Source organism: Rhinopithecus bieti, unplaced genomic scaffold, assembly GCF_001698545.2.
Source record: "Rhinopithecus bieti isolate Rb0 unplaced genomic scaffold, ASM169854v2 scaffold_26546, whole genome shotgun sequence".
Taxonomy (NCBI): domain Eukaryota; kingdom Metazoa; phylum Chordata; class Mammalia; order Primates; family Cercopithecidae; genus Rhinopithecus; species Rhinopithecus bieti.
Window position 1 is genome coordinate 2,486,925 of NW_016812367.1, and position 12,020 is coordinate 2,498,944.

The 12,020-nt window shown below is 40.5% G+C and overlaps 1 long non-coding RNA gene across 3 annotated transcripts in view; it reads right to left on the reverse strand.

Annotated features, from left to right (window-relative positions):
• Positions 1–7,987, reverse strand: part of LOC108544811 (uncharacterized) — a 13,420-nt gene extending 5,433 nt beyond the window's left edge. For 2 of the 3 annotated variants that reach the window (XR_001889955.1, XR_001889953.1), the window contains exons 1-3: positions 7,671–7,987; positions 6,383–6,516; positions 5,555–5,625 (exon numbers count right to left, since the gene is read on the reverse strand). This is a non-coding gene — a long non-coding RNA (uncharacterized LOC108544811). The remainder of the gene's footprint in view (positions 1–5,554; positions 5,626–6,382; positions 6,517–7,670) is intronic. The other variant, XR_001889954.1, reaches the window with a different exon arrangement.
• Between the last annotated feature and the right edge of the window lie 4,033 nt (positions 7,988–12,020).

Here is a 12,020-nt window from a genome sequence, read left to right on the forward strand (position 1 = left end):
TTAGCCAGGATGGTCTCAATCTCCTGACCTTGTGATCCTCCTGCCTTGGCCTCCCAAAGTGCTGGGATTACAGGCATGAGCCACTATGCACGGCCCACGTAGAACCTTTTATTTCCTTACTGCTCACTACCTTTTAATCATCAGAACTAACAGTCAAATAAGTTGCCCTTACTAATAAATCCAAATTAAAACAACACAGAAATGACACTTTATTTCTTCAATAATTAAATATCTACTTTGCACTACATACTGTTTGACCATCAGTGACATATTAGTAAGCAAAAAACAAAAACTCCTGCCTCCTAAAACTTACAGTATAACAGCACTTTATTTTACAAAATAAACACATCCTTGAAAATCGGTATGAAGATGAGGGATGCTCCTACCAACTTGCATGAAAGTTTCAGGAAGGCTCGTGTTCAAGCAGCTGCTAACGCGGAGGCGACTTCCACTTGTCTTTCTCACAAACTATCACAAGACACACCTACAATTTCAACTCAGGAAATACACTCAGCTTTTTCTTAGTCTTCACTTAAGAATGTCTTCCTTGATCCAGTAATGTGAATGCAAATAAAACTTTGTAACAACGCCAAAATAAAAATTCTGAATAATAGGTCATTTTTCCACAATTCAGTGTCTTATTCATTAGTGTAATATGTTAGGTCGTTGCTCTTCAACTTCTGTCGTACTCTCAAAAGTCCTGCACAATCCAGAAAGATCCACCTCTCCTAAGTATTTATTTTATTTTAAAAAATTCACTACACTGAACAAGATAACATTTCACTTTCAAAGCTAAGTTCAAAAAAAAAAATGAACGGTGACTTCTTACATCTATTATATCAAAGTCAGACTCTTAGCGAAATAGTTTTAATAAACACTCCCTCCAATAACCCTAATTTCCTCCACAGAATTTATCAACAATTCCTTTGGCTCCACAGAATAAATCTTGAATTCTTGCCGAGATCGCGCCTTTACACTCCAGCTTGGGGGACAGAGCAAGACTCCATCACAAAAAAAAAAAAAAAAAAGTAAAAGTAAATCCTGGAGTAAAAGGGAATCTAACTTCCTGAGTTACCAATTTTTAAGTTTAAAATATCCAGTTTATAACAAAAACAAATCACAAGGCACACAAAGAAACTGGAAAGTATGGCCCATTAAAAGGAACTAAGTGAATATAAAATACAACTGAGGATACTCAGATATCAGGCATATTTATTAGACAAAAACTTAACCATAACTCTTAAAGATGCCCAAAGAGCTAAAGAAAGACATGGGCACTACAGGAAAATGACTTGTGAGCAAAATAAGAACCTCAATAAAGAGATAATTATTAAAAGCAATCAAAAAGAAATTCTGCAACTAAAAATTAAAATACCTGAAATAAAAGAATTTTACCAGAAGGGGCTGGGCACAGTGGCTCACGCCTACAATCCAAGCACTTTGGGAGGCTGAGGCGGGCAGATCAAGAGGTCTGGAGATTGACACCAGCCTGGGCAACATGATAAAACTCCATCTCTACTAAAAATACAAAAGTTAGCCGGGAGAGGTGGCCGGCACCTATAGTCCCAGCTACTTGGGTGGCTGAGGCAGGAGAACGTGTGAACCCGGGGGGTGGAGGTTGCATTGAGCTGAGATTGCACTACTGCACTCCAGCCTGGGTGACAGAGAGAAACTCCGTCTCAAAAAAAAAAAAAAAAAAAAAAAATTATTAGAAGGGATTAAAAACAGATTTGACCAAGCAGAGGAAAGAATTAGCAAATCTGAAGACAAAACAATTGAAATAATCCTGTGTCAGAAACAGAAAGAAAATGGTTGCAGGAATATCAACTGAGCTTAAGGAACCTGTGGGACAGCATCAAGTGGACCAACAACAGTTTGTAAGAATCACAGAACAGACAGAGGGAATAAAAGAACATCTGAAGAAATAATGACAATCTAAGAAACTTCCCAAATTTGATTTAAAACATTGTAAATATCCAAGGCTTGGCATGGTGGCTCCCACCTGTAACCTCAGTGCTTTGGGAGGCCAATGTGGAAGGGTTGTTACAGGCCAGGAATTCAAGGTCAGCCTGGGAAACATAGTGAGACCCTGTCTTTATGAAAAAATCATAATTAAAATGAAAAGCTGGTATGGTGGTGCGCAGGTACAATCTCAGCGACTCAGGAGGACCACGTGAAAGGATTGCTTGAGCCCTTTCAGCCTGGGTGACTGAGTGAGACCCTGTCTTTTTTTTTTTTTTTTTTTTTTTGAGACAAAGTTTTGCTCTTGTTGCAAGGGTGCAATCTCAGCTCACTGCAACTTCTGCCTCCTGGGTTCAAGCGATTCTGTTGCCTCAGCCTCCCGAGTAGCTGGGATTATAGGCATGCACTGCCATGCCCAGCTAATTTTGTATTTTTAGTAGAGACAGGGTTTCTCCATGTTGGTTAGACTGGTCTCAACCTCCCAACCTCAGGTGATCCACCGGCCTTGGCTGGTCTCCCAAAGTGCTGGGATTACAGGCGTGAGCCACTGCACCTGGCCATGAGTCTCTGTCTCTATAAAAACTTACTTTCACAGAAACCAAGAAGCTCAACAAACTCAAAATAGGATAAATTTAAAGTATATCAATCAAGACACATTATAATTAAGGTATCAAAAGACAAAGAACCTTGAATGAAACAAGGGAGAAGCTACTTCTTACATACAAAGGATCCTCAGTCAGATTATCACTAGATTCCTTACCAGAAACCTGGGAGGCCAGAAGGCAGTAGGGTTGATTAATTCAAAGTACTGAGTGGGGAAATCCTTTCAACTAAGAATCTTAGATCTGACTGTTAGGGTTGAAAGGTGTCCACCAAAGTTCATGTCAAAACAAACAATCAAAAACTCAACAAGATTTATGCATTTATGCATACAGCTTTCTTTCTTTCTTTCTTTTCTCTCTCTCTCTCTCTCTCTCTGTCTTTCTTTCGCTCATTAGCTATCATTAGTGTTAGCCTATTTTATGTGTGGTCCACGACAATTCTTCCAATGTGGTCCAAAGAAGCCAAAACATTGAACAGCCCTGATAAATGTACTTAACATTACTGAACTGTACACTTAAAAATGATTAGATGGTAAAGTTTATGTTACATATATTTTACAATTTAAAGTTACAAATATATTTAATATGTGCAAAACAGAGATGTACAGAATAAAGCAAAAAAAGTAAGAATTCTTTTAGTAAATACTGGAAAAGTGGGTCTAAGTGAGAAAAAAGTAACCCATATGCAAAACTCACGTCATAGTTAATAAAACTGTAACAGTATTAGGAGAAAATGCTGGATGGTGGGGAAACCATGGATGGTCCTGACTGCTGAAGAAATGGAGCAGAGGACAATGACAGATTCTAATAGGTGAAGAATACTTATGTAACAATAGGTAATAAGATACACATAAAAGAAAAAAAACACAATGGGAGAATTGCGAAGGAGGCAAAACTCTTAAAATCCAACTCTACAAATAATTTACACAAATATAAAGCTGATACCTAAAATTCCCTTGATAATTTCATTTTGTGATTTTCCTTTTAGGTAAGGAGCACTTTGAACACATGACAGCACCATGCACCTGAAACTCCCCCCAGCTGACATCAGTTGGAGGACAAACCCTCACTTTTTCTTTCTCTTTTCTTTCCTTTTTCTTTCCTTCCTTCCTTCCTTCCTTCCTTCCTTCCTTCCTTCCTTCCTTCCTTCCTTCCTTCCTTCCTTCCTCTTTCCTTCTCTTTCTTTCCTTCTTTTTCTTTCTCTTTTCTCTCTCCTTCCTTCTTTCCTTCCTTCCTCTGTTCCTTCCGATGAAGTTTCGCTCTCATTGCTCTTCTCTTCTCTCCCTTCCCCTCCCCTCCCCTCCCTTCTGTCTCCCTCCCTCCTTCTTCTTTCTTCTTTCCTTTCTTTCTTTTTCTTCTTTCTTTTTTTCTTTCTTTTTCTTTCTTCCTTTCCTTCTTTTTCTTTCTCTCTCTCTCCTTCCTTCCTTCCTTTGTTCCTTCAGATTTCATTTCACTCTCATTGCTCTTCTCTTTGAAGTTTCACTCTCATTGCTCTTCACTTCTCTTCTCTCTCCCTTCTCTTCTGTCTCTTCTCTTCTCTTCTCTCCTTTCCCTTCCCCCTCCCCTTCCTCCCTGTCCCCTCCCCTCCCTCCCCTTCCCTCCCTCTCTTTCTTTCTTTCTGACAGAGTCTTGCTCTGTCCCCCAGGCTGGAGTCCAGTGGTGCGATCTTGGCTGACCGCAATCTCTGCCTCCCGGGTTCAAGCAATTCTCCTGTCTCAGCTTCCAAGTAGCTGGGATTACAGGTACATGCCACCAGGTCCTGCTAATTGTTGTATTTTTTTTTTTAGTAGAGACAGGGTTTTACCATGTTGGCCAGGCTGGTCTCGAACTCCTGACCTTGTGATCCATCTACCTCAGTCTCCCAAAGTGCTGAGATTACAGGTGTGAGCTAATGCACCCGGCCATCTCTATTTCTTATACACAATAATACTATAACAAGAAAGATATAAATTCACTTAATATGTAGCCTCTGTTTGAGTTCTGTAGATGTCACTCAATAAGCTAAGAAAGCTACTGATCTCATCAAATCAAGGACACAATACTGTTTCTTCAGGTAGCACAAATTGCATGGCCTCAAAATATGGGAAAGATAATATTTTATGAAAGGGTATACTTTAAGGCTGACCTACATATAGGAATTTTTTTCCCAATCCAAGCAATAAAGCTTTGATACAGATGTTCATTCCACATCCTGTCCTGATCCTCAGCTGCCAGAGGCCACTCTGCACTTGCCTTCACACTACACCTTCCTTCATGGCTTCAGGCTAAGATTGCTGTTCTTCCATGGCTTCAGGCTAAGATTGCTGGGAGCCTCCTATAAACACTTTTTTTGTTAGTTTTGTTTGTGTTTCAGAGACAAGGTCTCACTGTCATCCAGCCTGGAGTGTAGTGGCATGATCATAGCTTTCTGCAACCTCCAACTCCTAAGCTCAAGTGATCCTCCCAACTCAGCCTCCTGCGCAGCTAATTTAAATTTTTTTTTTTTTTGTAGCGATGGGGTCTTGCTATTGTTGTTTAGGCTGGTGTCAAACTTCTGGTTTCAAGTAACCCTCATGACTTGGCCTCTAAAATTGCTGAGATTACAGGAGTGAGCCATCATGCCCAGCTCAGATTAAATACTTTTCTTTTTCTTTTTCTTTTTTTTTTTTTGAGACAGTGTCTTGCTCTGTTGCCAGGCTGGAGTGCAGTGGCGCAATCTCGGCTCACTGTAACCTCTGCTTCCCAGGTTCAAGTGATTCTCCTGCCTCAGCCTCCTGAGTAGCTGGGACTACAGGCACGCACCACCATGCCCAGCTAATTTTTGTATTTTAGTAGAGATGGGGTTTCACCATGTTGGCCAGAATGGTCTTGATCTCTTGACCTTGTGATCCACCCGCCTTGGCCTCCCAAAGTGCTGGGATTACAGGCATGAGCCACCACGCATGGCCCAGGTTAAATACTTCTTTAGAAGATGGACTAGAAATGGGTCATCAGAAATTGTTTTTACTTACATATGAAGAATTCCAATCTTCAAAAAACTTTTAGAACTCAATCAGAACTTGAGAACTTCCTTCAGTAGGTGCTGTGATTCAATAACCAGAATTCTGCTTTACTTTATAGTTTACAAGTATTTCTATCATTTTCCTACTAAATTACATGAAGGGAGTTGTCTGCATAAGAGCTGCACCACAGAGCAGCATGCCTGTTTGACAATTCTCAGTTGAAATGTCCTGACTAAGTTTCCCCAGAAATGTGTGAGTACTCAACTGTATTAAAACTAAATATATTGTTTTTAATGACAAATAGTCATTAATTAGTAAAATGATTACTGTACTATAATAGAACAAGTCCTTAACCCAAAATTAAATGGCCACAGATTGACATATGCATAAAGCTTATCAACTATCACATATCATATTTTGACAGAAATCAAGAAGACTAATAGATGGTCTCTTCTTCTTTTTCTTTTGTGAGACAGGGTCTTGCTCTGTCACCCAGGCTGGAGTGCAGTGGCGCAATCACAGTTCACTGGAACCTCCACCTCCTGGGCCCAAATGATTCTCCAACCTCAGCCTCTCAGGTAGCTGGGACCACAGTCGCATACCATCATTCCCGGTGTGTGTGTGTGTTTGTGTGTGTGTGTGTGTGTGTGTCTGTACAGAGTCTCCCTATGATGCCTAGGCTGGTCTCAAACTCCTGGGCTCAAGTGATTCTCCCTCTTTGGCATCCCAAAATGCTAAGATTATAGGTATGAGCTAAATCATATGAAAGAAATTATATTTTAAAAGTAAAGTCAAAAGTAGAATTTAAGAACAAAGGAATCCTATTTCTCTACTCACTAGTCCCAGGTAGACAAACAACATGGCCTTTCTCAGCCTCTTCCTGAGTCGTTTCAGAAGAGTGTGAGCCATGAGAAATCATAGCTGTTATTTTCTGGTTGAAACCAGCACTTTAGGCTACTGTTTTCATTTGCCTGTTGAAAGAATAACTTAGCTGCATTAATCACTTAAATTAAAATTAAACATTTTGAAGGGTAAAACATGGGGAAGAGACAACATCTACTTCATTGAAGGAGGCAGGTAATCAATATAAAAGGAATGAGAAAAATCACCATTGGAACCACGGGTGTAATCAATGTTTCCAAGAGGCTTCAGCAATGACGCTGAAACCAGCTCATGAAGGTTGCCGGGGAATAAGATGTTCACAGTGCTTTGATGTCTCATCCCACAGATGACTAAGAACAAAAGGGAAAAGCTACCTTCACAAAGAGATGTCCAGTGGACACCACCCCACCTCAACCAAAATTATTAAACATAGAATCACCAATCGTGGGACAGACTCAAAATCTCCTGGTGTGAGGCAATAAGTACCCAACACTGCCTAATCTGGATTAGGGATTATTCACTGTTTAATCTGGATCCACTCATGAGAACACTGTTTAATCTGTATTCTTGCCAAAATGCTCAATCTATTCTAGCCAGGAGAAGAAAAAAGCAATCAGATATATCTAGATTATGGGTCACTGTACAAAACAAAGAGCCTAGATTTTTCAAAATGTTTCATGTATTGAAAGAACTACTCCAAAGTAAAAGAATAGAGAGACATGACAACCAAAGGCAAGGTTAATCTTTGATTAAACTGTGGATCTAAAACAAAAATAAAGAATATTTTGGAGACAACTTGGTAAATCTGAATATGGGCTGCACATCAAATTGCTGTATTATAGTTAGATGGTACAATTGCAATTATGTAGAAATATGTCATTATTCACAAGAGATAAATGCTGACGTGTTGGGGCAAAACATCATGCTCTCTGCAACTTACTTTCAAATGATTCAGAGAAGAACGTACTTATGGAAACAGAAAGAAAATGCAAAGGTGGCAAATGCTAGCCACTGGTTAATCTGAATGAAGAATATGTAAATGTCCATTGTTTTGCCTTTTAATTTTCTGTAGGCAAGGGAAAGATAGGAAGGAGGGAAAGTGCAGGCATTTTTTATCAATTCATACCTGTAAAAAATCAAGTTAAAAAGAAAACCAAAGGCTTAAAATTCATGTAAACATCCAATGAAAATCAATAGTAATTTTCTGTCAAATTTCTGAAAAGCCATTAAGACTGTAACATACCTGACTAAGATCACTTGTAGGTAACTTGAAGTATTTTTTCTGGAGGTTCCAGTTCTTCTACTTCATATGTTTTATTCCATCATTCCTGGAATTGTCAGTTGTTCAAAATAAACCTCTAAATGATCTTTGTAAGATATTTCATCATCAATATCGTCCTTTAATAAAATTAAGAAAAAATAAAACAGACTCTAAAGTAGTGACTAAACAATAATTTGTAATAAAAAGGGCTAAGACATAAATAAGTCAATAAAATTAAGAAAAAATAAAACATGCTCTAAGGTAGTGACTAAACAATAAACAATTTGTAATAAAAAAGACTAAGACATAAATGAGTCAATAAAATTAAGAAAAAAATAATACAGGCTTTAAAGTAGTGACTCAAACAATTTGTAATCAAAAATACCGATCAGACATAAATCAGTCCCCATAAAGTGTTACACTTTTTTTTTTTTTTTTTGAGACAGACTGAGTCTCACTTCTGTGCCTAGACTGAAGTGCAGTGTGTGATCTCAGCTCACTGCAATCTTCCACATCCCAGGCTCCCAAGCCATCCTCCCACTCCCAGCCTCCTGAGTAGACTGGGACTGACATGCCTGCAACACCACACCGCGGATAATTTTTCTTTTGTTTTTGTTTTGTAGAGATGGGGTCTTTCCCCATGGTTGTCAGGCTGGTCTCAACTCCTGGACTCAACAAGCGTTCCACGCATGCCTCTGGGCCTCCCAAATGCTGGGATTACAGGCGTGAGCCACCGCACCCGCCCTATTTTTCAATTCTGTACATTCAGAAACTATTATAAACTTCAGTCCAGTTATAAGTCATTATAGAAAAATACTTAACACTCTTTGAGAGGACCAGGTCAGAAAGATCACTGACACATTATCAACCGCTTAGGGTATGAATAACATGTGCCGTCACCCATGAATGGGAAGGACAGCATCCCTTACGGAAAATGGTGTGACAAATGGTTATCCGTTCTGTCAAAACAGTACAGATGAGCCTATCCCTAAGAGAAGTGAAGAGAAAGGAAGGGAGGGAGGAGGAGATATGAGAGAGAGAGAGAGAGAAGCCAACACCTGCGGAAGGTTTCAATGTTGTAACACACAGCCTCAGCAGGACAAGATAAAACAAGAGCTCTCAGTCCGGGTCCTAAGCTGGCACTGTGCTTTTTTTCCCCAGAGGTTCATTTTGCAATTCTACATTAAGATCTCAAAAACACTCATCGCCTTTGACTTAAATTTTTCACCTCCAATAATCTAGCATAACCTATAAACCAACACATCAAAAGAAACGAATCATTTAGGTCAATAATTCTTTACCCACGCAACCTACATCAATCCAAAAACGTCTCAAAACGTCCTTTGGCAGCAAAAGGCTGTTCCCTTCAAATAAATGTGATCACTGGTTATATAGTCTCTATTTATACTACTACACTGGCCTTTCAAAGCCATACCACTACTTTTAATTTTAATTTAAGTGACCCACCAAGTCCGTACTGCTCTTGGGGCTTATTTGCCATGCCAGCCTCCCACACGGTGCTGCAAAACCTGACACACTCAAAGCCACTGGTTGTTCCCCAAAACACGGCCCACAATGCCCACACAGCACTTCTTGGTGATACTCTTTCTGCTGTCCTGGACGAGCATCCTCCTTCTCCCACATCTAAGGCCTGGCACAGACCTCCAGTCTTTTTTTCATAAGCCGTCAGCCATCACCTGGCCTCAAAATTCTGACCGGCCATGATTCCCCCCCAGGCACATTTTGGTGCTGCTGGATGTACATAAACACAACCTGAAATGCGTTCTGCAATCTCCTCTTTGCACCTGGCTGAGGGCCTCAGAGATGCGGTGGCTAAACATTTCATGGGCATCCCTCAATTTCCTATAACAGTGCTGTATACTGAGTGGCAGCCTCCCGGTGAACCTACTTTGTACCCTAAACTGAGGGATGAGTGAAACCATATCAGGATTAATAAATAAATAAATTCTTGAATTCCATCACTTAATAGAAGTGGCCATTTGAATGCTGCCAGGTAGGAAGAAAAGAGGAGGACGAAGAAACCCTAAAAGTTGGCATCATAACTGCTGCCACAAAAAAGGAGAAAAAAGCAGAGTGGCAAGGTAAAGACCAGGGAAACGCAGGCCACTGCAGGACAGAAGAAACTTCCAAGCTTGTCAGTAATGTAAGTTTCTCATTTTCCGATAAACTAGTGAGGCATAGGTCACTGTTTAGAGTCTTGTCTTCAAAATGTTTTCCAGCATCAAGGACAACAATCTACAAGAAACAAAATGGTGAGAAAAAGCAGCACACTCACGCCTTTTAAGAGCACAGCATAAGGCTACAAAAAGGACCAAGCATACTTCTCAACCTGCAATGTGCTCAGTGTCTGTAAATCACAAGTTAGGTGATGAAGGACTGGTAGTTTCACATGAATTAATAACTTTCCTTCTTGCCCCCATGTTATTTCCCTTACCTGACCCACCCAATAAAACATCCTTAAAAGGCTCCTCTCAAATTGCTTGCACATGCTTGGAGAAGCTCACAGTACAGTTAGTGTACTAATACACAACTGAACTTGAGCAACACGAGGCTTATGAGACAGCAAAGACAACAGCAAAGCTGGGCCCAGCAGCCATCACCTAAAGAACTCTTTACTCGTTACATTGGAGCAAGTGATTTCTCTGGGACCAGGAACCACAGAACCCTGAAGGACACACAGCTGCTGGCTAAGGGTTCAAGGCCTGGAGTAACATTTCCCTCCCAGTGCTCATTTCTGCTATAAACTGGTTTAGTTCTGCAATGAACAACTAGATTTCTAACTGGTATTAATATTAATAAACTTTTTTTTTTTTAAGACAGGGTCTCGCTCTGTCACCCAGGCTGGAGTGCAGTGGTGCAGTCATGGCTTACTGCAGCCTCAACCTCCTGAGCTCAAACAATCCTCCTGCCTCAGCCTCCCAAGTAGCTGGGACTACAGACGNTTTGAGATTCCAGAGTCTCATTCTGTTGCCTAGACTGAAGTGCAGTGGTGTGATCTCAGCTCACTGCAATCTTCACCTCCCAGGCTCAAGCCATCCTCCCACCTCAGCCTCCTGAGTAACTGGGACTACACGTGTGCACCACCTGGCCTGGATAATTTTTTTTTTTTTTTGTAGAAATGGTGTTGCCCCACGTTGTCCAGACTGGTCTCGAACTCCTGGACTCAAGCGTTCCACCCACCTTGGCATACCAAAGTGCTGGGATTATAGGCATAAGCCACCTCAACTGGCCTGTTTTTATATTTGACATGAGAAAACTATTATAACTTCAGACAATTATAAGTCATTATAAAAAAATTTAACCTCTTTGAGAGGACAGGACAGAAAGATTCTGACACGTTATCAAAACTTAGGGTAGGATAAATGTGCCATCACAAATGAATGGGAAGAGAGCAGGCCCTTCAGAAAATGGTGTGGCAAATGGTTACCTCTATCAAAAAAGTACAGATGAGCCTATTCTAAGAGATGTAAAAGGAAGAAAGGGAAGAAGGGAGGAGAGAGAAAGAAAGAGACAGAGAGGGAGGGAGGACACTGCAGAAGGTTTCAATGTTGTAACACCCAGCTCAGCAAGGACAAGACTAGAGCTCTCAGTCATGGTCGAAGCTGGCACTGCCTTTTTATAGGTTAATTTTGCAATTAACATTAAGAGTCTCAAAAACAATCATCACCTTTGACTTAGCCATTTCACCTCCAATAATCTAGCATATTAAAACACTCTAAGATTGGATACATTTAGGTCAATAAATCTTTATCCACCAATTACACAATCCAAAAAAATTTAAAAACTGTTTTGGTAGCAAAAGCTGTCCTCAATAAATGTGATACTATTTATAGTTTCTATTTATACCACTCAGCTGGCCTTCGAAGCCATGTATACTTGTAATTTAAGTAGCTCCAGCCTACTTCTCTGGGCTTATTTACCAATGCAGCCTCCCACAGATGCTGTAAACCTGACATAGAAAGCCCCTGCTGTTCCCCAAACACTGCCCACATGCCTCACAGCAGCACCTTTGCTGATACTCTTTCTGCTTCCTGACACATCCTCCTTTGCCCACATCTAGGCCTGGCACAGGCCCCATCTCTTTTCATAAAGCTTCAGCCATACCTGCCTCAGAGGTAAATTTCTGACCCCTGTGATTCCCAGGCACATTTTGGTGCTGCTGGTATACATAATACAACCTGAAATGAGGTTCTGCATCTCTTCTTTGTACCTGGCTGAGGTCTCAGAGAGCAGAGGCTAAATATTCCCTGGCTCCCTCAATTTCTAAACACCATGCTATAGATTGAGTGGCACCTCTAGGTGACTACTTTG